Raw genomic sequence first — 27,245 nt, 5'->3', positions numbered from 1 at the left:
ATTCTGGTAGTTATGTAATAGTATCTGTTTGTGGCTTTACATTGAATTTCTCTTTGTACTAATTAGGTTAATAATCTTTTAATATATTGGTTATATTTCTTTCTTATGAAGAGAAGACATTGGCCTGATTTTCTTCTTACGTTTTTCTTATTGACTAGTAGCTGTTTTATATCTGTGGATTACTGTCCTTTGTCACTGTAAGCTGTGAATATATTTTTCCAGTTTGTGTTTTATCCTTTTGAGATGTCTTGGAACTAAGGTTCTTAATTTTAACATCGTTGACTCTATCAGTCTTTTTCTTTATGATTAGCTTTTTTGTCTTATTTAAAGAATCTTTCTTTACTGAAGGGTTACAGTGTGATATGAGATATTTTTATTATTTATTCATAAAGCATGTATTGTTCCATTCAGTAAATATGTTTGATATTTAGGTGTTTTTTCTTTTTTTTTTTTTTGCCATGCCACATGTCTTGTGGGATGTTAGCTCCTCCACCAAGGATGCAGCCTAGGCCCTTGGCAGTGAAAGTGCCAAGTCCTAGCTACTGGACCACCAGGAAAGTCCCTGTGTTTTCTGACTTCCATAAAGATTCCTTTGATAACTCATAATTTATTTTAGTGTTTGATAAATTCCAAATGAATGAATATTCTTTGATGTCCCTTGCTTGATTTATTTCTAAAATGGGACTGTAGTAAGAAAATGTGTTCTGTATGGAACCATGTCTTTGAAATTAATGTTATCTTTAATAGATCCATGTGTGCGCTCAGTTGCTTCAATCATGCTCTCGGTGACCCCGTGGATTGTAGCCCCCAGGCCCCTCTGTCCATGGGATTCTCCAGGCAAGAACACTTGCGTGGTTGCCATGCCCTCCTCCAGGGGGGTCTTCCCTACCCAGGGATCGAAACCTCTGTCTCCTGTCTCCCACTCAGGCCACCTGGGAAGCCCAAAATCCTAGTTCAGTTTGGCTGTATCTTGACCCTAACTCTCAAAGTTCTGGACACCTAGGTACATCTCACTTCTGCCTCTGGGAACACTTGTTTTATTTCCAGCCTGAAGTCGAGGTGTTAGTGCACGGTAGCAGCTCTTGGACTCTGAAGCTTGAGGACAGGTGACTGCCTCAACTGCCAGTTTGTTTCAGCTTAGCCGAGCGGCGGGGGGTTCACGCTGTGCCCGCAGCTGCTTCCTTTCAGTGGCGTTTGTTAATTAAGCTGTTTAATTTTACCTTCTCAAGACTGAAAAAAAGAAAAGGAAGAAAATTTTAGTTTGTGGTTATAGCAGGGTCTTTTAGCCAAGTGCTTTGGGTATTCATTTCATTTTTGTTTACAAAAAGTAGCATTGACTTAAAATATCAAAATTAAATAATAGGTCAGAAGTTACATTTTATTCCTCCCCTAACGTCTCAGGTATTGCCAGCTGAGAGGTTTAGGCATCATGGTTTGTGTAGAGAGGCAGCTCTTTTAGCAGGAGTCTCTCATCTGGGAAGCAGAAGGCCTGGGTTCAAATGTTACCCCTATGCCTTTTGTCCTATGACTTTTGACAAGTTGTTTAGTTTCTCAGAGTCTCAGTTTCAGATAGCCCTTATCTATAAAGTCTAGTGTCTATAATTTCTGCCTTTGCGGGTATGTGTGCAGCTACTTTGTAAAGTGAGGCAAATGTCAAGTGCCAGTATCAGGGTCTTTTTCAGACTTACATAGTGCTGGATTACTATAGGCCTAGCCTTTCCATTCACATGTTTCCCTGGCTGCTGCTTGAACGGGTCAGGTGAACTCATTCGTTTGTTTAGCATTTGTGAATCCCTACCTGTGCCTCATGCAGCACTGAGCCCTGGTGATGCAGGCGGGCGGCATGGGGCGGGCTCAGGTCAGCGACGGGCACGGCCGGTGCTTGGAGGGCCGAGGATGCGGCCCCAGTGCGGGTGAGGCTCCGGTGTCGGCAGACTTCTCTGTTCAAGGCCAGGCAGTGGACGCCTCAGGCTTTGCAGGCCACAGATGGCCTGCCACATATTTCTTGAATTTTCCTCTTACAAAGGTAAAAAATACATTCTTAGCGCAGGGACCTTACAAAACCTGGCTGTGGACCAGATGCATTGGCCTCTGCAGGTGTCTGAAAGGATCTGTAGGAGTTCAGTGGAAAGTGGGAAGCAGGAGCGCCCTGTGCAGAGGCGTGGAGGTGTGAGGGCCGCAGGGGTGGAGTGGGCTGTTCCTGTCAGATCTGGAGCTCAGCACGGGCTGGGGAGGAGGGCGGTGAGCTTGGTGTGGAAGGCAGGATGTTTGCACTTGCTTCTGATCCAGAGCAGATGTGTGGGGCGGGAGGAGGCTGGGACGGGATGAGCGCTGTGGCCCTACAGAGATGTGCTCTGGAGGGGAGGCAGGAAGCAGGCGCCTGTCACTCAGGAAATGGCTGCCCGGCTGGCTCGCTTGGAGGGGAACCGGCGGAGCGCAGGGTTCAGTTTCAGTCTGCGCTCCTTTGATCATATAATGATGTGGTACAAATAAGTGAGGAAAGCCTCGATCAAGGGTGCAGCTGAGTAGCTGGAGAGAAAGGGGTGATTTGAAGCCATTTTCTGAGTTAATCTCTGGGTCCCGACGAGGCGCATGGCGTGGCTGGGTGGCAAGAGGGGTCCCAGGTAACTCTCCTGAGGTGACCCGCTCATGAAGCCCTGTTTGCTCTGAAATACGAGCAGCCACGGTAGCTTTGAGGAGGAAACATTCTTTCCTGGGTCCATGAGCCCCAGAAATTAAGTTGTAAGCAGAATTGTGTGTTTTTCCCTGCGGAGAGAACTTCAGGGCTCTTGGATTACTAAGGAGGAGCCCAGCACCCAGGGGAGCCACTCCTTAATAGATTGTATGCATCTGGGGCTCTGCAAAGGTTTAGGCTAATCATCCGAATCATGGTTTTACTTTCCATGTAATACATCGCCAACTGCCAGGTAAACCCCAAATGCATGCAGTCCCATTAGACTCCATTTAGAGCCATCTCAACTGGCTGTTAGAATGTTCCCCCATCTCTCCTCTCCTCCAGAGACGGACAGCAAGACACGTATTTGGTACATAGGAGGCTGACCAGGTGTGTGGGACTCTGACAGGCACAGAATGTTTTCAGCACGCTGTTGTAAGGTAGGCAGAGCTGAAGTTTACAGTTAGGCTTCTCTTCATAGTTACATGCCTGTGAGAGGTGGGCACGTGTCCCTTCTAAGTAGGATTTGCCATTACCAAAATTGAGGGTAGTTTCTACCTAGGAAAGTGTGACCTCAGGCCCAGCTAAACTGAGGCAGCCTCATCAGGCAGGAGGTGCCGGGGTGCAGAGGTGACTTCCTGGGAGCTGTGCGTGGCCCTGGCCTTTCCTCTGGCAAAGTTCACCCTTTACTGTGTGAAGCCTGATTATCGTTAGACAAGTTAATTATTTCTGTCATGACTAGGGAGTTCAAGAAATTACTGCTTTTAGGGATACGATATATGTTGCAACCACATGTGGTATAATTTACTACAAAACTAAAAAATCAGAATTTCTACTCCTAAGTAAAGATGTCTCCAGAAGTGTGTCACACTTGACACCTGTCCTAATGTTTTCCTTTGGAACTTGAATAAAGATCAGGAGTCATGCTGGGAGATAGCTCATTTTTAGAATCAGAATTTTAAAATATTTTGACAGGTTGTAATGAAGTGCTAAAATCAATAAGGTAAAATTAAAATTTATTAGGAATAAATGTAAAATGGTAGACTTAAATCAAAAAGAAAATCAACGGAGAAAGTTGAGGGTGGGTGAAATATGTCCTAACTGTTCCTGTGTGCAGAAGACGGGGTGGTGGGGGGTGTTGGTTGACTAAAACCGGGATTGTCAAGCTTTTATGTGAATGGGCACGTGAGAAATAGTTTAGGTTTTCCAGACTAATAGACAAAATCAAGGATATTATGTAAATACTTCTATAACAAGAGAGAACACAGAATTTTTTTCTTGGACAGAATCCAAATTATAACTGAGCATGATTTTTTATGATATTGGTCCCCTGATGAGAGAATGGGATTCTCTTTCGGGGGAAGAAGTGGGGGGGGGGTAACACTTTTTTTAATTGAGCTTTAAAGCTAGCGCTGCCTGTCATCAGAGTCAGTCACACATGTTCGTCTCTTAATGCTGATCTAACAAGGAGGTATTTCATCTTTGAAAATGTCTTTATGCCGATCGGTGCTCTCAGATCCTGATACCGTGCAGGAGTATATCATTTTAATTGAGCATATTCATTGCTTGGAAGGCATTTATAGAACTCTCTTAGATTCTTTTTGATATTTGCCTTTTAGCGTGTCGTTGTGTTGCAGATTAATCACTTCCGGTTGATGGTTGGAAGGGGGGCCTCAACTGCATAGTTAAATGGATTTTGAAAGATGTAAATTTTCATTATACTTGCATCAAGGTTCAAAAAATGCTGCTGGAACTGTAGCTTAAACTCAGAAAATATATCTGCTGTGAATTTGTGTGGGATTGGAAATCTCACTTCTCATAACTTTTGGTAGCTTGGGGAGTGTGTAAAGAAGCGTGGTGTTCCTTGTGATTCAGATGTTGGCTGTCATTGAAATGACTTTACTGCAGTAGAAGGGCCTCATATAAGCAGCCTTGGAATTTTAGGTTGGATTCATTACGAAATGTTATCAAGTCTTTTGTGCATGCTAAAATAGCTTCAGTCATGTCCAACTCTGCGGCCCCATGGCCTATAGCCTGCCAGGCTTCTCTCTCCATGGGATTCTCCAGGCAAGAATACTGGAGTGGGTTGCCGTGCCCTCCTCCAGGGGATCTTCCTAATGCAGACATAACCTGTCTCTTAGGTTTCCTGCATTAGCAGGTGAGTTCTTTACCACTAGCGCCACCTGGGAAGCCCTTAGCCAGTCTTTAGTTAAAGCTAATTTCATTGACTACAGTGTTCAGTAATAGTAGTAGTCGACGGAGGGTCTCTTTCAGAGCAATTTCAGTCATGCTTCTGAGGTCAACAAGTCACAAGAAAACCTACCCCAAACTGCTAAACTGCTGTGTGGAAGGACAAGTCAGACTATTTCAGTGAACTTTGCTGTTGATGCTTCTGGTTCAGCAACACACAAGAGATTAGAAAACTTTGCACAGAGTACCTGCAGATGAAGAACCCAGTAAATAACTGTAGTTGAAATAACCATGTATAAATGCTTTAAACATCTTAACGTTTTCACGATCTTTGTAAATTTGTGCAGCCAGCCCTTTTCCTGCTTCCCATGTACTTTCAGTCAGCATTTGTATTCTGCTTCAGGTAATACTAAATTTAGTGTTTTGTCCAGTTCTTTGAAAATATTCTCCCCTGTAGTCCACATACATTGTTCTTGGAAGCCAGTTCCTCAGGACCATTGACTCCTTGAGTAACATCTGTTGACAAGCAGCCAAGGAAAGCCTCCAGAGTCGTTTGCCTTATTCTGTGACTGACTTTTGATGCTGTTTCCTGCACCCTCAACTCTGAGCATCTGTTCTTACTGATAGTCCTGAGCAGGTTTTTTCTCAACACATTTCTTTGGCCGTGTGAACATCGGTGTAAACCGAGGAGCCATCTAGGATTGTGAGCAGAGGCGTGGTGTGTCTGACTGAGATGCTGAGTCACCTGCTGTGTTGAGAACAAGCGCTGGGGTGGCTGGGGCAGGCGCAGGGGTCCTCTGTTCCGCGGCTGTTCCTGCTCGGGTGAGTGATGACGGCAGCTCAGGTCGGCATGGTGCTGGTGGCCATGGCGCCAGGGGCAGTTTCTGGGCATGTTCTGCAGGAAAAGCCGACAAGATTGGGTGGGGAGTGTGGGAGGAAGGGTCGGGGTGGTGTCCACTGTTTGTGGCCTTGGCCGTTGGAAGGCGGGGCTCATAAACGTGGAGGACTGCACAGGAGGTTCGTGAGGGAAGATCAGGCCTGAGCTCTGTTGGGCATTTTGAGCAGTTCCCTTGGGCAACCTTTCGCTTCTTTAAGCAGGCTTGCAGCTGGTCCCAGATCCAGTATATCTGTCAGGGTTTGGTCAGGAACGCAGAAGCCACTCTAGATGTTTTTTCAACATAGGAATTAGAATCCATCACTTCTGTTGGAAGGGCTGGCAGGGTCGAAGGTCAGGGAAGCAGCCCTCACACTGAGTGCGTCCCCGGGTTCCTCTGGGCTCAGCGGTGATATGGACAGTTGGTGCTGCCGCCGCTGAACTCAGTGTGTTGAAGCAGGTGGTTCCTGGGGTCTCTCTCTGGGGCAGCTGAAATTATCCTTGGAACGTACCTGAGGTCTTGGCTGCCACATCAACCTGCAGCTATGCTCCTGCCCACAGCTGCCTCTGGGGAGTACTTTTCTCCTTCATCTTATCAGTCTTGCAAGAGTTTCCTCCAGCCCTGAATTGGGGCAGGAAGCAGTTCTGGCTTCTCTGTGGTGCTGGGATGCAGGGTGACAGCAGTCAGTCCAGGACGACAGCCAGGCAGCGGGTCTGAGCGAGAAACACACATTGTAGAGCTGTTGGCAGGAGACAGCACTTCCGTTCAGCTCGCCTGGGAGGTAAGCTCGGCCAGGAGGAGAAAGGACAGCGCCTTGGGGGCTCTAGAATGGACTGGTTAGAGTGAGCAGGAGCCATCTGAGCACTGAGAAGAAAGTGGGGCAGTCTGTTGGTGGTGTTGTGAGTGCTGGTTTTTCAGAACTTAGTAACTTCCCCTCTTTTTTCCTGTTACTGTGTTCACTTAGTGCTTAGTACAGATGGATGGCAAACCCTGTGTTCAGCCCTGGCGCAGATGCCCGAGACACGGCATGCCCACCTGTGAGCAGCGCCACCATGCAGTATTAGAGTATTTTTGGCTAGAAAATTAGTTTGAAGCGTAAAGAAGCTTTTGTTTGCCCAGATGATTTTCATAATATATTCACATTCTTTATATATTTTTGGTTTTTAGAAAGTTGGTTCTGACCCTTTTTTTTTTTTTAAGAATACAGGTTCCAGCTTGCCTAAGTATGAAACTGTTGGTAGACTGAGCTTAGAAGAAGGGTGATGCACATGAAGAGACTGTGTGTTTTGGACATTGGAGACCTTCACAGTTAACTCACATTATTGCAGTGTTGTGGGTTAAGAAACGGTGGGTTTGGGCCTTATTTAACACTTAGCATCAAAAAGACCAATTCTCCTCCAGGGGTGCAGCCTATATGCTCGATTCGAGCCAACTAGAATTTGTCAGTGTTGTGTTGAATGTTACTGAGCTTTAGGAAGAATTTTTCTGTCGTGGTTGCTTTGGAAAGCCCAGATCTTGTTCATTGTTTTAACAGTAAATTATCTGGTTACTTTGGGAAAGCAGAATAGCACCCTCAATTTTAAGAGTGCTGGTAAGCTAGTTTTGAGCTTCACTTGTGGCTCAAACGGTAAAGAACCTGCCTGAAGTGTAGGAGACCCAGGTTTGATCCCTGGGTCGGGAAGATCCCCTGGAGAAGGGAATGGCAACCCATTCCTGTGTTCTTGCCTGGAGAATCCCACGGACAGAGGAACCTGGTGGGCTACAGTCCATGGGGTCGCAAAAAGTCAGACGCGACTGAGTGACTAACACTTTCAAGCTAGCTAACACTTGAATCCTGATTGCTCCCTTGCTTGCTGTGTGACCTGGAGAATTTAATTTCGTTAAGACTTAGCTTTCTTATGTGTAAAATGGGAACACTGATAGTAACCAGTTAGGACTGTGAGGAGCTGGTACTTGCAAAATGCTCAGGAGAAAGGCTGAAACTGTATGATGATCAGGCTTGATTCTGAGGCTTAGTGAGAGGTGGGTTTCAGAAAGCTGGCCAGGTTGGATTGTGCGTTGAAATGAGAACAAGATGAGCAGGGTGGTAGAAGGAAATATTTTACCTGTTATTGAAACATAGGTTTAGAGTGTGTGACTGGTGGAAAGTTTTAGTTCACATTGTTAGAAAGGGAAAGGGGTTCAGAGTAGCCCGGGTGTCTATTTATACCCATCTTAAAACACCTGTTCGTGCCAGAAAGGTGTAGCTTATCCACCTTACAGCCATCTTCAGGGACCTGGTAGTATATTTTATTACATAATGAGGCAAGTTTAGTTTCTCTCTGTCTGTCTGGAGCAAAAGGTTTTACTTATGCATTTTAATTATACAGCTTGGGAAATGTTTGATTTTCTGCTTTTTTTGAACTAGTTCAATTTTTATGCTTATATTTTATCAGTTTTGTATGTTTGCTAAGATGCAGAGCTTCATATTCTTAATAAAGATAGATTAGCTCATGGGATAAATAGGAGTGCTGGCACACAGCAGGCCCTGAGTCACCCACTGCTAACATGGCAAGCGAGCAGCCCTCCTGTTGATAAAATGGAATGTTGTTACCTACTTGAATTCTCCTTACAATGAAGCATAGAGCAGTTGTAAAGCACTCAAAAGTCAGTGCATCCATTCATTTATTCATGCATTGTCACTCAGGCATCAAGCATATGTTTATTGATTAAGTGCTCTAGGTATTGATACAGTGTATATTATCGGGGTATACAGTGGGGAACAAAAACCAAACCCGGGATGTAACTGGGATGTTTTGCCTTTCACAGCAAGGAGAAGAAAGACAGTTGCAAGAGACTTGCATTTTAATGAATGATGTTTTCAGGTTTGTATTCCTTTAATAGAAAAGAAGCACGCCCGCCCCCCCCCCCCCCCTTGCAAAAAAAAAACCAGAGAGCTTCTAAAGAGCACATGGTTTTTCTTACCTCTTGCAACCAACTGGAGTCAGAACTTCACTCTGGCTTTATTTAATAGTGTGTAGGTCCTGAGGCTGCAGAGTTGAAGGAGGCTCTCTTGCTCCTAGAATCTCGTGTTTGAGTGGAGGGAGGGGCCGACACGTGGGGTCGGATTTGACATCCACACTAGTGGGTGAACCCTCGTGGCTCAGATGGTAAAGGGTCTGCCCGGGTTCAATGCCTGGGTCAGGAAGATCCCCTGGAGAAGGGAATGGCAACCCACTCCAGTATCCTTGCCTGGACAATTCCATGGACAGAGGAGCCTGGCAGGCTACAGTCCATGGGGTCACAGAGAAATCAGACACGACTGAGTGACTAACACGTGTGTGGACGTGCGCGCGCGCGTGCACACACACACATGTGTTAAACCAGAAGCTACACCCCAAGGGTGCTTGGGCGCAGAACCGTGTCTCTGCTGTTCACTGATGTGTGCTCCAGTGCCTGGTGCTGTGCACGGCAAGTGTCAGCGACTCCAGAGGCCCCTCTGGTGAGTGACAGGACTGGGGGAGCGCAGGAGAGGGGCGTGGCCCCGTCCAGACACCCTCCTGTTCAGTGCAGGCAGGAAGGCCCCGGCGGAGGGACTGCCAGTGGCACAGAGGTGTGAGGGAGGGTGCACGTGCTCTGTAAACTGAAGTAGCTTAACTTTGCCCGAATGTAGTCTTCAGAGACACCGATGAAAGATGTTAGATTCTGGAGAGTTAGACTGGGCTTGATCCAGAAGGGCCTCAGGCCCTAACATACAGGAAGCACGTTCCCACTTCACGTCGACACTTCATACTACACGGCGCACACCGTGTCAGAAAAGCTCCACTGTGTCTTGGGGTCCCATTCTGTTAGTGGTAGCTGGAGTACTGAAATTCTGTGAGCCACTGGTGAACTTTTCGTCTTTGGGGGAAGATGAGGATATAGGATAAAAAATTGTTTTCTCAGGAATAAAAATAGTCTAAACTCTTGAAGGACAGGAGTCTTCTATTTCTATGTCTTGACTTCTAGTTCCCTGGAAGAATGCCAGGTGTGTTGAGTAGATTCTCAGTATGTGAATAAACGAAAAACACCCTTGGCTCTTGCGTGCACTGTTGTAGCAAGCGTTGTGGTGGGTTCTGGAAGGTGACTGCTGAGAGATGGCCTTTGGCAGGGTCTCCAGGTGAGCGAGGGGCAGAGGAGAGTGGGTCACTGATGACAGGACTGGGGTGAGTGCTGTGGACAGACCACAGGGAGTGCGAGGGATCGTCGCCTCCCTTGGAGCACTCAGTCCCCGGGTTCTTAGTTCTCTTTATACCTGCTGCTTATTTCCACATCCTCTGTGGTAGCCTTTTAGTAAATCTTCCACAGGGTCAGGCACACGGACTCTTCACGTCCTCTTTCTGGGCTCGGCTTCGTGGAGGTCTCTGTTCTCCTGTGTTCTCAGCTGGCTCTTCTCATGCCTTCCCTGCAGCGTTGCCCCGGTCATTCTTTGCTCTTGCCCTTCGGCTTCTCTCCAGGGTTGGGTTTCATGTTTGGGGTACCCTTTGTCTTTGTCTTCCTTGACTGACTGCTTTGTCTTGGTCGACCACTGTGTCCAAAGGTGAACCACTTGAGAAGGATGATCGGGGTCTTGGGTGGGTCCAGGCCGCCTCCCACGTTCCCTCCTCCTGAGCCTCTCTGCTCTGTCCTCCTCTCCTGGCCCACAGGTCCTGTTCTGGAAGCTCCTTTCACCATCAGGTCCTTGCAGAAGCTCCTGTTCTCCTGTGACTGCCTCCTACTTCGTTATGCTTACATTTCGGGGGAGGACCTTCTCCAGTGGCCTTCTGAGGTAGGACGCTGGGGGCAGAAGGTTAGGGAGTGAGCGTGATTGAGGAGGGTGATTAAGGTGTGGCTGGTGTGGAGTTGTTGGCATCGCTCTGATCCATTGCTTCCTGTGCTCCATGTTACTGGTTTTCAGTTCAGAAGCTTATTCTAATTTCTTATTCAATGTAACTTTTTCCCCTCCCATCTTTAGAAGCTTGTAGGAATTTAAAAATTCGTCCAGCTCTTTTAAAATGCCATGAAGTGTGGGTTTCTTTTCATCTACTGTTCTGCTTATTCAGTGGGGACCTTCATTCTGGTAACTTTCATTCCTCAGTTCTGGGAAAATTTTTTCAAGTGATTGTGCTGATGTTTTTCTCCTTTCTGTTTCCTTGTTCTTTTTTTCCAGAAGTCTTGTCATCCACGAAACTGTCTTGGCTGTCGTATTTTTCTTATTCTTTCTCTCCAGTATACTTCTCTCCCACCGTCCTTCCCTTTCTTCCTTTATTTTTTTATCCTGCTCTTAGGGTGATGTCTTGAATTTAACTTAACCTTCTTTTTAGTTTTTTGCTTCTGTGTTCAGGTTCTTGAATATTCATGAGCATCCTATTTTTGTTAATTGATTGCAGCATCTTCTTACCTCTAGGTTTTTGATTGTAGAGTTTCTGTTTCTCTCAAGTATTTCCTTACCTCCCAATCCTCCAGAATCCTTTCCTTCTGTCTGCCATGGGGAGGGCCTTTTGACTTTTACATCAGGGTATTAGGGGTGGACGATTTGTTGGGGGATCTCCAGTGTATTTTCAGGTCTTTCTTCTTGGTCTGATTATATTCCCCAAGAATATTCTCTAGTCTCTTTCGTGTGGAATTCTGACTACAGAAATCTGGGGGCTGGGTGGGTGTGTGAGGACCCACTGTTGAGTTTTGTATGGTGATGAAGTCCGCCTGTGTGTAGTCCAGCTGGGCAGGGGGCCTTCAGTCGAGAGCCACTCTGCTTTTCCCGGGAGTGGCCATCAGGGGTGGGGCAGCACTTGGACGCCTGGGGCTGAGCTTCTGGCTGCGGCTTGAGTGGACTTGCTGCTCCCTGTGGCCAGGCCCTGGAGGAGGCGATGGCACCCCACCCCAGTACTCCTGCCTGGAAAATCCCATGGACGGAGAAGCCTGGTGGGCCGCAGTCCATGGGGTCGCTAAGAGTTGGACACGACTGAGCGACTTCACTTTCACTTTTCACTTTCATGCATTGGAGAAGGAAATGGCAACCCACTCCAGTGTTCTTGCCTGGAGAATCCCAGGGACAGGGGAGCCTGGTGGGCTGCCGTCTATGGGGTCACACAGAGTCGGACACGACTGAAGCGACTTGGCAGCAGTAGCATTGGCCAGGCCCTGTCCTGCCCGCCCCGGTACTGCCCGCTCTGAGCCTTCCAGGACACCCCTGTGGAAGTGGAATCGGGTCTTAGTTTTTCCACTGCTGGCTTAGGACCTGGCTTTCTTGGCCTGCTGAGTCATTTACTATGCTTCCAATCTTTCATAGTTTCTGTTTCCTCCAAGTTGTTTTTTTTTTTTCCCGTTTTTAAAAAATTTGTTTTCGTCTTTATCTTCCGTGTGAGAAGCTTTTCTCACAGGTTCCAGAATTCTCTTTTTCCCCTGTCAGTTCTGCCTGAGTTGTGTTTTGTTTTTCAATTTTTTTTTAATACCTCTGTAGTATAATTTTAGTGGGAGAGGGTGAAGTAGATGTATATATTGTTGGTGATCTTTCCCTGAGCTTACTAGCTAACTCTGTGTCATATTAATGCATGCTTGTTGATACGTTTTAGTGGTCTCCAGGTTTTCACATGTATTTTCTTGACCGAGATGTAGGTTTGAAGAGAGGGACTTGATGGCGTGTTTTTACCTTATGTGTGGTAGGTGATGAGACTGGCTCTGAGAGGGGTGAACACAGTGGCTCTTTGAAAAAGTGGTGGAGAGGTGGTTTTACAAATGCATGTTGTCTTTCCTTGTCGGGTTCTCTGTGACTGCTATGGAAAGAGGAAGGAGAAAGGAGGAGTGTTTGTAAATCATCGTGCAACTTCCTCACCGGGAGTTTTGGTGGCCTTCTGAACTGTGAGTCTGATTCTCTTGCTACACTTGTGTCTTGGTGTTTTGTTTTGTTTTGATTTTTCTTTCTCCTGTCATAGAGTTTCTTTGACACACAGTGGAAACAAACAAGAGATAGTGAATTTTGCAGAGAAGGTGGGAGGAAAAATAGAAGTTATTTAGTCCCTTCTATATGTGTACCTTCTATACTTTATATACCTTTTTGTATATATGGTTAACAACTACAATAACATCACGTGGTCTAGAATAGGGCCAACTCTTTACAAACCCATGAACTGTAGCCCACCAGGCTCCTCTGTCCATGGGATTCTCCAGGTAAGAATACTGGAGTGGGTTGCCATGCCCTCCTCCAGGGGATCTTCCTGATCCAGGGATCGAACCCATGTCTCTTACATCTCCTGCAAGTTCTTTAGCACTAGCGTCACTTGGGAAGCCCAGAATAGGGTCTGGCACCTTATAAATACCAGGACATGCCTGCTGATGGGTCCTCTCCCCTCTCACATTTGCGTCACTGAGGGACAGTGAGGCTGCAGGTCCCAGTGCAGAGCTGGGATGAGACTGTGTCTGACTCAGCCTGTGCCCTGTCCTCTGATACCTGGTTCTCAGGGGCTCTGGATTCAGATGGCAGCTTAGCTACTTACGCTTTACTAACTGCCTACACCTGGCTTTCCCATCCAACAGGGCGTGATGATAGCCCTTCCCCAGGCACAGGCGGTGAGAGGTATGTGACGTGCTCACAGATGTCAGCAGTGGTCACTCCCTGGGAGGGAAGCTGGGCCCGAGAGACTGGGCTCTTTATGATGTGGCCGTTTGTAGCTGTGGGGTTTGTTTCATGCCCCACAGTGGGGAAGTGGTAGAGTTGAGGTTCTATCCCAGTTTGTCTGATGTCTGAGGACTGCTCTCTGGTGAGTCTGGTGGTGAATTGAGGACAGGCAGCCAGAGAAAATGAATGTGTGTCTCCTGGGGTGCTGGCGTTGGTCAGCACTCTGTGGTACCAATATGTTGTGTTGGTAAAAGCCTCATGACCTTGAACTTGATGGATTCAGACCTCATGACAGTTTATAACTGTGTTGAATTTCACTTTGGCCAGTGTCCTTGTCTTGGATGTCCAGGTGGCAGGGCCCTGGTTAAAGTTTTTCCACTTCCTTCTGAGGGTCGGTTCACTTTCCTGCTTTGTTCTCTTTTCCCCCAAGCAGCTTCTGTCTCTACAGAGGCTAGGTATTAGGGAAGGGAAATTATGTCATGCAGTTTCAATTTCCGAGCAAGGCCCGGAAGTCTTAGTCCTGTTTTTCCAATTCACCCCGCTCTTTACTGGCTGTGTGAGGAGCCTGGGCTGTGTGCTGTGATGGTGTTGCAGGTCATGAGGTCACAGCCCAGCTCTTTGCATCCCCCTCCATCCAGATGATACGTTTGTTCCTGTGACTGTAACATCCACTTGGGTGCAAATCTGTTTCTGAGAGTCTTGGAAATAAAAATTTATTTCACTTCTGCATCTTTTGTTTGATTCATAGGTGGTTTTTACTAAATGCTGAATGAAGGAATGTTTAATGCTTGCTACAAAATAACTTCTCTTAGTAGATCCAAACAAGGCAGAATATCAAGTGTAGCTTTTCAGCAACATTAGAGCTTAAAAATACCTCATCTTGGTACAGGTACAGCACAGGGGACAATATTTACACGAGGGGGCAATATTTAGTAGAAGGCACTCAGAATTCTTCTTGAAATAACGATGGCGTGGAAGAAAGGCCTGGAGGGAGGGCAGTGAGACGTCAGGAAGGCCTGATGAGCCAGGGGCCTCTTCCCCCGCTCAGTGGAGCTTTTAGCACCAGGCCTGCTGATAGTCTACTGATTCTGGCTTGTCCCCTCCCCACCAGTATTTGAAAATACTTAAGCCCAGAAAGTTAACCGTCTAACTGGTGTTCCTCCAGACAGATGGTCAGACAGTAGGAGTCAGTCTGGCCTCCCCCAAAGTCAGCCTGGAGCTGCGATGCTAAGAGCCAGACCCCCATCCCCTTGAGTGTGCCTTCGTGAGCTCCTGGTCCTCCTGGGCCCTGCAGAGCGGCTCTGCTTCTGGAGCTGCTTTGCCAGAGTTGGTTCTTGGTTCTTGTTTGATTTGGTGTGTGTGTTGGAGGGCAGGAACTTGGGATGGAGGTGTTTTGCAACCTTAATTCTAGGAAGCTGCAGAAAAGTTTTGGAGGAGTTGAGTCGCTGAAATATGTGTGGAGATCATTTTCAGGGTTAGCATTTGTGGGAAAGTGGTAGACAGGAAGGAAGGCTGCCTCAAGACCCTCTGAAGACCCCCATTTTGTTAATAAAGATGTCTTTTAAGCATCAGGACGAGTACAACTGAGATAGATTGGACTCTGAGTTCTTGGGGCCGTTTACTCAAAAATCCTGTTTTTTAGTGTCTGGAATTCCAGACATCGTCCTGAGACTTCCCTAGGGGCTAAGCAGGATGGACATGGTTCGTGTTCTTGTGTGACATCGGTTTTGTTGGGGTGCTGACCTCTGCCGTGGGGAGAGAGTGTGCAGACAGTGCGGGGGGGTCTGTGCTCACAGGGCCGGGACCAGCCTGGTCGGCACAGGCCCCCAGGGGCTGCAGTGCCCACGTGGACCCCGGATGATGAGAGTGTGTGGCCCAGCACACAAAGTGTTCAAGGAGCGAAAATGTCTCATGCAAAGGCCCAGGCAAGAGAGCTTGGTCTTCGCGGATATGTGAGTGTAGTTTACTTAGAGCAGTGATTGCAGATGTTTACAGGTGAAGGTGCGCAGGTGAGGCTGGAGGGTAGTCAGCAGCCTGACTGTGAAGGAGGCTGCGGAACCCAGGTAAGGAGCTGGAGCTTTATCCTGAGGGCTGTGGGGAAGGACTGCAGGGTGGAGTTTTGTTAATTCATGTAATTACCAAGATGGTAGCAGGTGAGATTGTGCTGGAAGCAGTGGTTCCCTAGCCTCCCCAGCCCCCAGCTCCACTCTGCATCACCCCCCTTTGTAACTGTCTTCCCTTGTGAGCTTTCTGGAAGTTACCTCCTAGATGCCGCATTCCATGTGGAACCGTGTCATCCGCGGCTTCAGCGTTGGGTGGTTTGTTGGTTTTCTGATGTGGGATGTGTGACTGAGCCTAGTGGCGCTGTGTGGAGCGCGGGAGAGTGCCTTCCCAGAGGGGCCTGTGGGAGGATAGGAATGGCTGGCTGTAGCAGGGGTGGGTGCTCGAGGGAAGAAAGTGCACAGAGGTGGAGCTGGACGGTGCGGAGACTGCACCCTTCAGAGATAGAAGCAGGCTTCATGGGAAATGTGGCATTCTGATGGTTTAACATTTGTTATATATTTTTAATGTTCCCAAATCTGAGCCTAGGAGACACCAGAACTCCTGAATCCAAGTGATAATCTGAAACTGTTGATTTCGTGTATTGACTCATGGGGAAAAAATCCTTATAGAACACCTGTCACAAAAACTTAATACAGTTGGCATCTGTCTGGCTGTACAGAGCAGTCAGTCGAGCCAGGCTGTGCTGTCGAGCTGCTCTGGTTGTCAGGCATGAACAGGGCATTTAAGAAGCTGCTCCATGTTTGGCTTCACCAGGGCGTGTGGGCATCAGAGAGGTTGGAGATATCGCCAAGGTGTGTGAGCACCAGTCCCACCTATGTGGCATAGTCGTAGCATCCTGGAGGGAAGGAAGCGTTCATGACGAGGCCATGCAAGACCCAGGGTGGTTAGATTGGATCCTTTTGAAAGAAGTATCACTACATTTGAAGTGCTGAGGCAAAATCTTGACAAATAAGGTCCACAAAGACTCTCAGTGATTGCCAGCTCCAGGGCAGTTCTTCTGTAAATGCCTGGCGGTTCTCGTGTATGATCAGGACCCTGCGTTGAGTTCAGTGGGTCCTCTGCGAGCACGTTACTTGCTGTGTGAGGCCTCGGTTTAATGCTCATACCTCTGTGAAGAGTGTGTCTTTATGTTTCCAGTCTTACATTGTGATTCAGAAATTTGGGTGAAGGAAATAGTCATAATCATAAGAGCTGCCATTTATGTGTTAGTCATTGTGTCAGATTAGTATTTAATTTTTTGTAATAGTTCAGTAAGGTAGCACTTACTGTTCCCATTTTATAGAGAAACTGGACTTAGAGACGTTAAGAAACTTGCCCAAGGTTTCATATGGTGGTCATCAAGTTTTCAAGTTCCCATGCCCTGATGGTCCTGCTGTGGGTCTTGCTTTCGTAGCCGAGAGTTGCAGACCCTTCCCTAAGCGCCGCGCCTCCTTTCTGTGCTGTCAGCCGCGCATCGACCGTGGTGCGTGTTTTCGGTGTGTCTGTCGCCTGTGCTGACCTGCATCACCGCTGTTTGTACAGAGCTCTGCAGGTGGTTCATAGTCCAGGGTTCCCGGCTCAGACCGGTTTCATCAAATACTGGGAAAACTAGGGGAAATGGGTCCGTTCCTGTCCCTAGAAGTGGGGAGACAACTTTTCCTGTGGAAATTTTTATAGACTTTGGTCTTCTGCTGCTGCTGCTTCTGCTAAGTCGCTTCAGTCGTGTCCGACTCTGTGTGACCCCATAGACGGCAGCCCACCAGGCTCCCCTGTCCCTGGGATTCTCCAGGCAAGAACACTGGAGTGGGTTGCCATGTCCTTCTCCAGTGCATGAAAGTGAAAAGTGAAAGCGAAGTCGCTCAGTCGTGTCCGACTCTTAGCGACCCCAGGGACTGCAGCCCAACAGGCTCCCCCGTCCCTGGGATTTTCCAGGCATGAGTAGTGGAGTGGGGTGCCATTGCTTTCTCCGAGACTTTGGTCTGCTGCTGCTGCTGCTAAGTCACTTCAGTCGTGTCCTACTCTGTGTGACCCCATAGACTGCAGCCCACCAGGCTCCCCCGTCCCTGGGATTCTCCAGGCAAGAACGCTGGAGTGGGGTGCCATTGCCTTCTCTGAGACTTTGGTCTACTCCTCATGAATTCTGAAGTCAAAATACACAAACTCCTCAGCATTTCTTCTTTAACTGTCTATTAGAAAGGGTAGACAGAGAAGGCAATGGCACCCCACTCCAGCACTCTTGCCTGGAAAATCCCATGGATGGAGGAGCCTGGTGGGCTGCAGTCCGTGGGGTCACTAAGAGTCGGACACGATTGAGCGACTTGACTTTCACTTTTCACTTTCATGCATTGGAGAAGGACATGGCAACCCACTCCAGTGTTCTTTCTTGACTGGAGAATCCCAGGGACGGGGGAGCCTGGTGGGCTGCCGCCTATGGGGTCACACAGAGTCGGACACGACTGAAGCGACTTAGCAGCAGCAGCAGAAAGGGTAGATGTCTCTTAAAAGAACATTTGCAGCAAGGTGGATGAACTTGGGAAGTATTATGCTAAATGAAATAAGTCAAAGAAAGACAAGTGCTGTATGTTATTACTTATATGTGAAACCTAAAAGTACAACAAACTAGTGAATATAGCAACAAAAAAAGCAGACTTAGAACAAGCTGATGGTTACCACTGGGGAGAGGGTATTGGGGAGGGACAGTTGAGGGCTGGGGGTGTAAGAGGTACAAACGATTAGGTATAAAGTAAGTTGCAAAATGAGCAATATAGCCAGTGTTTTATAATAACTATAAATGGAGCATAACCTTTAAAAATTGGGAATCACTGTATTGTACACCTGTAACTTAGGTAATATTGTACAGCAACTATACTTCAGTTTTTTTAAAAAGTTCTATTTTTTGACCATGTGACATGTGGGCTCTTTGTTCCCCAACCAGGGATTGAACCTGCACTCCCTGCTTGGCACGCACGAGTCTCAACTGCTGGACAACCAGGGAAGTCCCTATAATTCAGTTTTAAAGAAAAGATCTTAGTGAAAATTTCAATTGAAAATACGGCCAAAAGATTTGAGTAGGTATTTCGTTCATTTCATAGGATAAGAATAAGCACACAGAAAGATGCTCAGCATCGTTAATCACTGGGGAACGGCAGACAGCAATTACGTTGAGGTGCCATTGTAATGCAGTTAGAGTGGTTAACAGTAAAACCAGACGACACGAGGTGACAGTGTCCAGTGACAAAGATGTGAAACAGGACTCTTGCCTTGCTGGTGGGAATGCAAAGTATAACCACTTCGGAAAATAATTTGGCAGTTTCTTATAAAGTCGAATACATACTTATCATACAATCCAGTAATCCTATTTTGAGGTATTTATCCAAGAGAAATGAATATTTATGTCCGTGTGCATGAATGTTTATAGCAGCTTTATTCATAATCGTTTAAAATGGAAAACAACTTGAATGCCCATCAGCTGGAAAACGGATGAGCAGATTGGGGTCCACCCCTGCAGTGGAATCCTATCCAGCAGCAGCAACAGGAAGGAGCTAACTACCAACATTGGAGCAAAGTGGTGCGTCCAAAGCGTCCTGCCCGTCGAGAACATGAAGCGCTCGTGTTGCTGGGGTTCCATTGATGTAACATTCTGGTTAAGGCAGAGCTCTGAGAGCAGAGATGAGGTGAGTGGCTGCCTGGGGCTGCCAGAGAGAGACTTGTTTTCCGGGGACATGAGGACACTCCTCGGGGAGACAGAAAGCGGCCGTTCCTCCGCCTGACGGTGGCCATGCCACAGAGGACGTTCGTCAGAGCTCCTGAGCGGGAGGTTTTCCTGTATGGAAATTATACCCCAGGCTTCAAAGATAGGTGACTTCTGTGTGTATACACACAGATACTGCACACACTTGAGCTCAGGTTTTCTTTCAGGCTGGATTAAACTTTTTTTTCTGGACAAGGTATCCTGGAAGTTTAAGTGAAGTAGATTTTAGCCATAGACACAGCTTCTGAAACCATGTAACCTTGAAGTCCTTGGCTGAGTTTTGTATGCTAAAGCCTTTGTATGTAGTTTATCTTCATATAACATGATTGTATATTACAGATGTTGTGTAATTAGCATAAGTAAAAGATGTTTTAAAAGTTAAATTATTTTAGGGGATTTCAAGTTCTTGTAGCTCTGGAGAAAAATAGTTTTACCAGTGTTTACAATGAATAAATTATGTTTTCTCTGGTTAATGAGACAAATTTATGTAGTCTTCAGCTGTTTTGTTCGGTCAGCTGTAATTGTAGGATACAGGTATATTTTACACTGCTAGAAATACCAAGAATGCACACAGAAAATGACACACATAGGCTTCACTGAGCTTAAGACTTGCAATTGAAGTACAGTTTTTAGAAGCATGCAGGAGAGTTGCTTGTTACTGCTCTGTGGTGCTTTCTGATGTCCTCCAGAGCAGTTAGTTATTCAGCACTTTTTATTCAGCACTTTTTCCCAGTAGGCCCTTGTTTATGTATAGAGTGGGGAGGGAAATTAAAAGTGGAAGGTTGTGTGTGAGGGTTTTAATTTTATTTACAAATCAAAATTTGCTTTTAGAAAGTAAGAAGGCCACTATTTTAAATGACGACTTCATGATTTTATGATGGGAGGACGCCGCTCTGTGTGGTCACAGCAGAGTCAGTGGTACAGCGAAGCTGGTTTCTGCCCCTTTGTTGCACGTGCCCCTCTGTGTTTGCGGCCCTCCTTGCTCTCCCCTGGACACGTCAAGCTTCCCACCGTGTGTGTCCAGCCCCGCTCACCGCGGCTCCTGCCTGCCGCCCTCTGTACAGTGAGCACATGGCCCAGATCCGCTAGTGGCCTCTTGGCAGCACGCTGAGAGACAGAAGAGAGAGTGGAGTTGTCCTGCTTATGTTTTGCTGTCTGGCTCCATCCCTGTGTCTTCCTCTGGACCCCGCAGTAACTTAATCCTGGTCCAGAGGCCGAGGAGAAGGCTGGGGTATTTGCTTCAGTTGATGGCATTTCCAGGTGCTGCGGGGCTCCTGTTGCATGAACTCGGGGACGGTTTGCGGGGTGTTTGCTTTGATTTGGCTCGTGTTGTTGCTGCACACGTTTGGGGTGTACCATGCAGTGTCTCCTGAGAGGTTTTGGTATGATTTGCTTGAAGTTATTGTATATGCAGAATAGGAAAAAAACAGATTATACACTTAAAAATTATACACTTGGATTATACACTTAAAAAATATGTAACCGTATTTATTTTCCTATATATTTCAAAGGATACTTACAGGTCTTCTTAAACGAAATGTACTGAAAGTCATCAGACTCACTTTTAGCCTGTCTGGGTGACTTGGGATCTGCAGTGTGAACACTTGTCGCCTTCAGCGTGCGGTAGCACAGCTTTTGCCTTTTTGTCTGCGGTGAACCTTTTTCTCTCCTTCGGATCCCAGTGTTTTGGTTGGGGGGGCCTCCTTGTGCTTTGGGCACGTGAACTGGGTTCCACAACAAAGTGACAGTGGTCTGCACTGGGCTGACTGCCTCAGAAACCCTCCAGCACCCTTTCTAGTTTGCTGCTCCTTGTGTTTTGGTTTTTAATTGTTTAAAATTGCAGTATAGTTGCTTTACAGTGTTTCAAGTGTACAGTGTATTTTGTTTTTTTAGATGAAAAAAATTTTTTCTTTTATAGAAAAGTTATAAGCTGTAGTAGTATAGGGAACTCCTGAATATGGCACTTCACCTAGATTCACCAGATGTTAAACTAACGTTCTGTTACCTTTGCCTGCAGGCCCTCCCCCAACCCTGTTTTCTTCTTCTCTCCCTTCCCCCACCCCACCCTATCTTTCTGTCTTTCCAGGTACATGCACACGTGTATTTACTTTGAGAGTAGGTTGCAGCGCTCACACCCTTTACCGCTTAGATACTGCGATGAGTCGGGACTGGGGAAACAGACTTGGGAGGGCACAAACAAAACCTTGTGTGCACCAGGAGAAAGGAGCAGCGGCCCCACAGGAGACGGAGCCAGCCTTGCCTGTGAGTGTTCAGGAGTCTCCGGTGGAGGTGTGGGTCCACAGTACCTGCCGCGGGGCCAGGGACACTGACCGCGGCAGTCCTGGGAGCTGCAGCGTGCTGGCATAGGCCCTTTTTTAGGAGGTCACTGTTACCTCTGCCAAAGCCGGGCTATAGGGAGGGAACAGCCCCACCCGTCAGCAGAAGATTAAAGATTTACTGAGCATGGACTTGTCCACCAGAGCAAGACCCAGTTTTCCCCACAACTAGTCCCTCCCATCCGGAAGCTTCCACAAGCCCCTTATCCTCATCCATCAGAGGGCAGACACAATGAAAACCACAATCACAGATAACTAACCAAACTGATCACGTGGACCACAGCCTTGTCCAACTCAGTGAAACTGTGAGCCGTGTCATGTGGGCACCCAAGATGGATGGATTGTGGTGGAGAGTTCTGCCAAAACGTGGTCCACTGGAGAAGGGAACGGCAAACCACTTCAGCCTTCTTGCCTATAGAACCCCATGAACAGTATGAAAAGAACAGAATGACCACGATGTAATTCATGGAATTATCAAATTACCAAATTTACAAAAGTTAACATTGCCTTTGCAGCTCATACACTTATCAAAATGTATACACCATTGTCATTTTGTTGTTGAACCCAAGTTTTTGTGCCTGACGCACACGGAGGCCAAACAAACCAAAATGCTGGAATTTGAAGGAGAGAAAAGTTATTGCAGGGCCAAGCAAGGAGAATGCTCAAAAGACCTGAATCCTGGGTGGTTCTTGGGGCAAAATTCCAGGGGAGAAGGCGACTGCAGGGTGTGTGGCCCTCCTCTCATTGGCTGGTGAGAGGTAACAGATTGTGTTCAAGGAATCTCAATCATCAGTCTTCCGCTTCATTGCAGTTTGGGTTCTGCTCAGCCTGAAGTTACAGTCCTCCACCTGGGTGGGGCCCCTAGTTGCTGTAGAAGACCTGTATCAGATGTTACGTGTTATCTACCCTTTGAGGAGGAACCAGGACCCTGCTTTATTCACACACTGATATTTCTACTGCTCCTCCTCTCTTTCTGCATTCCCTTAATTAGTAACTGTTTGAATCTGCCCTTTGCAACTCAGGGAAGGTCTTGGAGGCTGAAACAAGAAATGGAGGACACAGCAAGGCTTTATAGTGCCTGGGAAGGGCCCCAGGGCCCCAGAAAGTTCCTTCATGCCCCTCCATGGTCACAGTCCCTGCCCCAACCACTCGCTGCTCCCCTCCCCCCATAACTTCTGTGTTCCTTCCACTTCAGGTCACTTTTGCCTGTTCTAGGAGCTCATGTCAGCAGAGTGGTACACTGCGTATAACTGTGAAAGGTGGTTTTTAGCACCATGTAGTAGAGATTCATCTATATTGCTGTGTAGTTGGTTCCTTTCTGTTGCTGAGTAGTGTTTCCTTGCAAGAGTCTATCCTGTTTTGTCTGTCCATTCTTTCTCCATCAGTCAGTTCATTTGCTCACTTGTGTCTGACTCTTTGTGACCCCATGGACTGCAGCACGCCAGGCTTCCTTGTCCATCACCAACTCCCGGAGTTTGTACTTAGACTCATGTCCATTGAGTCGGTGATGTCATCCAACCATCTCATCCTCTGTCTTCCCATTCTCCTCCCACCTTCAATCTTTCCCAGCATTAGGGTCTTTCAATTTTTTTTTTTTTTTAGTGTCTTTTCAAATGAGTCACTTCCTCACATCAGGTGACCAGAGTATTGGAGTTTCAGCTTCAGCATCAGTCCTTCCAATGAATATTCAGGACTGATTTCCTTTAGGATGGACTGGTTGGATCTCCTTGCAGTCTAAGGGACTCTCAAGAGTCTTCTCCAACACCACAGCTCAAAAGCATCAATTCTTCGGCCCTCAGCTTTCTTTATAGTCCAACTCTCACATCCATACATGACCACTGGAAAAACCATAGCTTTGACTAGACGGATCTTTGTTGACCAAGTAATGTCTCTGCTTTTTAATGTGCTGTCTAGGTTGGTCATAACTTGTCTTCCAAGGAGCAAGAGTCTTTTAATTTCATGGCTGTAGTCACCATCTGCAGTGATTTTAGAGCCAAAAAAAAAAAAGTCTGTTATTATTTCCATTGTTTCCCCATCTGTTTGCCATGAAGTGATGGGACCAGATGCCATGATCTTCATTTTTTGAATGTTGAGTTTTAAGTCAACTTTTTCACTCTCCTCTTTCACTTTCATTAAGAGGCTCTTTAGTTCCTCTTTGCTTTTGGCCACAAGGGTGGTGTCATCTGCATATTTGAGGTTACTGGTATTTCTCCCGGCAATCTTGATTGCAGCTTGAGCTTCATCCAGCCCAGCATCTTGCATGATATACTCTTTTCATATAAGTTAAATAAGCAGGGTGACAGTATACAGCATTTATGTGCTCCTAGCTACTGACTTTACAGAATCTCAGGCAATTTCCATTTTGACAGAGAGAAGCTTGTTCTTTCTTTTGGTTTAATTTCCATTTTGTTTTGTTACTGTACTGATACAGGATATTTGGTGTGTTCTGCATTGTGTTTCATGCAAAATAGCTTTTCTCGCCTGGCTTAACACATGCTGTGTTGTTTGTCCTGAACATAACCGTTAATCCCAGCTCCTTCAAGCAGAGGTCATTTTCTTCCTGCCACTTGCCCATCGTCAGCGATGTGTTAGTGTAGTGAGCAGTGAGTGTAGCGGGGCCGGTGAGTGAGCGTGAGAAGGGAGATGCCTGAGATCTTCATTGGTCAGCAGACTGCCCAGCTCCTGCGTGACCCCAGTCTGTGCTCTGCACTGCTGAAGGAGAGGTTTCCCCCCAATCTTGCAGATGATTGGTTGAAAATTTGGAATCATTTTTGGCTCTTCTTAAAGAGTTTTTGATGTACATTTTAGTAACAATGTCTCCCTTAAAAAATATCTTTGTTAGTTTATGAAATTGAGATTAGTACAGTGTAAATACTGATTTTTCATTATGTGAGCCTTTATGAAGTGACACGCCATAAGATGGAGTGTGTGCCTACAGTGTAGCTTCTACCTGCTAGTGACAGTGGTTTGAAATAGAAAAGCTTGGTAGAATAGTGGTGTTTGGGTGTATGTATGACATTTTCTCATAACCTCTGTATCACAGTAGACATATCCCGGAACAGACTCATTCTTTAGATTTAAATGGGAAAGATTTGGGGGTCCTCAAGTGGTAGTTTTCTTCTGGACCTGCAGCATTGATGCAGGCTGCCTGTTGCGTTTATGTGGAAACTCTTTGTCAGGCGAGTGTATGTTCCTCGGTTCTTTGTCTCGTCACAACAAAGATTTGGAGCTCTCAGGTCTTGGACAAACCGTGTTATAGCTCTTAGGCAAATCAGCGTTACAGCTCTATTTTATTTAGAAGATAGCAGGAGAGAGAGAGAGAGAGAAAAGAGCTCACGCACGCAGGATAGAGAGTCCGAGAGAAAGTGCTTTGACTCCTCCTTTTATATGTTTTTTCCTCCACCTGGGCCTGCCCTATGCAAATTGGGCTTAGCCAGGAGTGCTGTTTGTTCTGCCTGAAGTCTTCACTCTGGTCCTCGGACCTTCCTTTGACCTTCCTTGTCTTTTAGCCACCGCCATTTTGGACTCCTTTTTCCTATTCTACCTACCTAACACTCTTGATCCTAAATTGATCCTCTTTTGGTAGCTGAGGGCAAGTGAGACTTGGTCAGTCTTAGAGCTGCATTTTCACTGTTCACAGCTGAACTTCACTGCCTTGTATGTCAGTAACAGAGATATTTAACATATTTGAGAAAATGGATCACATATGTGCTTAATTTTGTCATAATTTTTAAAAGATTTAAAAAATTACTAAAAATGTACTTGTTCTCTTGAGTGTGACTTTTAATCTTCAGAGTAAATCTTTAGTTTGGGCTTCCCTTTTGGCTCAGCTGGTAAAGAATCCTCCTGCAATGCGGGAGACCTGGGTTCAATCCCTGGGTTGGGAAGATTCCCTGGAAAAGGGAACGGCTACCCACTCCAGTTTTCTGGCCTGGAGAATTCCATGGACTGTATAGTCCATGGGTCGCAAAGAGTCAGACAAGACTGAGCGACTTTGACTTGACCTGACTTAGGTGCGAACTTCAGCATAAACTTGCACTCATTGGGCACTGAGGAGTTTTCCGTGTGATGCATACTTGTAGATGACTGAAGAAAACGTATCTGCCTTTCTTTTTTATCCCAACCCCACCAGTTCCCCAGACCTTACTTTTATTCAGGTAAGAAGATGGGAAAGGGGGCAGGGTGTAGCTTTTCTTGCAGGATATTCTGATTGTGAAAGTGACGTCAGTTCTTAAGTGGATTTTATCTGGAAGAGAGTAGAAAGCATGGTGTTTGCATGGCATTTGTGCAGTGATCATGATGGTGGTGTTACTCTAGGACACGTTGCGGCTGCTGTCGGGAGCTTTCCCAGACGGCAGAGCAGAGTGGTTTCCTTAGCTGTGCAGCAGACGCCAAGGGTGCCTTCTTTTTGCAGTGCCTGACTCTGTAAAGGAGACAAAAATGGGTTTACTGTGGATTGTGATAGATGTACAGAGAGGAGATTGTGTACAGAAAGGAGACTTGGGTTTCTCAGACAACTGTGAGAATGAGGTGGAGATTGACTAAGTTTGTGGAATGAGATTGTCCTGAGTATAGTTTTCAGCAGAAGAAAGAATTTCAGTCAGCAACTGTGTGTAGAGATCATATTGTAGCAAGTATAGGTGGTAACTTCGAGGTCACATGGAAAGAGCTGTAAATGCCCTGGAAATCTTGGGGCTAGGAATGTGTAATTACGTTTTACAGGAAACACTGCGGGTGGTGATGCTGTTATTTTTGTGTTCTCTTTTGTTATTGTTAGATGAATTCATACTTCTATTTTTTACTTAAAGATAATATTTGATTTCCATTTAAGGCTTGGGAAATATACATTAGGAAATTCCTGTACTCCGAGTTCTTAGGTGGTAATTCAAGGATCCCCGTGAGAGGACTGTGCTTTAAGCCACCTGTAATCATATGCAGACTGTGTATGTAAGCAAAAAATAAATGCATGTTCTTTCATAAATTCTTTAAGTGCATTTTATACAGACATATTTATTTCCTAACTTTTTTTTTTTTTTTTTAAGAAAAATCAGATTTGGAGTTACTTAAAGGCACAACTCGGAGAAGGCGATAGCAGCCCACTCCAGTACTCTTGCTTGGAAAATCCTGTGGATGGAGGAGCCTGGTGGGCTGCAGTCCATGGGGTTGCTGAGGGTCGGACACGACTGAGCGACTTGACTTTCACTTTTCACTTTCATGCATTGGAGAAGGACATGGCACCCCACTCCAGTGTTCTTGCCTGGAGAATCCCAGGGACGGGGGAGCCTGGTGGGCTGCCGTCTATGGGGTCGCACAGAGTCGGACACGACTGAAGCGACTTAGCAGCAGCAAAGGCACAACTGAAGTAATTAAAATTTCCCCAGGAAATAACTATAAAAGTATGCAGTAATGATTATAAAAAGAAAATTTAAAGTATTTTTGCAGATTTTTGGCCCTTCTTCTCCCAATCGCATAATGGGAAGCAAAATAGATTTTTTTTAAATGTGTAAATTTGATATATATATTTTAAGTAACTGTTTTATTATAGGAGACCCATGTTCCTATGTTTTATAATTAGATCTCATTTTTCCCCTACAGTCAGAACTCGAATGTCTTCAGTTGTTCTTGTTAGATACCTTTTCATCTGTTTCTGATGTTTAGCTTTCTGCCTTTGAGTGAACCACTTAATATTAGTTAAAGATGCGTGCACAGGGCATATCCCCAAAGAAGAATAAGCTGTATAATGGCTTTATTTAACTGAAGAAAT

At 46.2% G+C, this 27,245-nt stretch overlaps 1 protein-coding gene across 9 annotated transcripts in view; it reads left to right on the top strand.

Annotated features, from left to right (window-relative positions):
* The window catches only part of PTK2 (protein tyrosine kinase 2), a 193,353-nt gene that overhangs the window by 11,195 nt on the left and 154,913 nt on the right, over nucleotides 1–27,245 (top strand). For 7 of the 9 annotated variants that reach the window (XM_044928886.2, XM_044928883.2, XM_044928884.2 and 4 more), the window contains exon 3: nucleotides 10,404–10,525. The exons of the other annotated variants lie outside the window; for them this stretch is intronic. The gene's annotated coding sequence lies outside the window, so the exon portion shown is untranslated. The remainder of the gene's footprint in view (nucleotides 1–10,403; nucleotides 10,526–27,245) is intronic. 9 annotated transcript variants of the gene reach the window in all.

The sequence above is a fragment of the Bubalus bubalis genome, chromosome 15 (assembly GCF_019923935.1).
Source record: "Bubalus bubalis isolate 160015118507 breed Murrah chromosome 15, NDDB_SH_1, whole genome shotgun sequence".
NCBI classification, from domain to species: Eukaryota; Metazoa; Chordata; class Mammalia; order Artiodactyla; family Bovidae; genus Bubalus; species Bubalus bubalis.
Note: the sequence above shows the minus strand (reverse complement) of the source record. Positions and strands in the feature narration are given on the sequence as shown.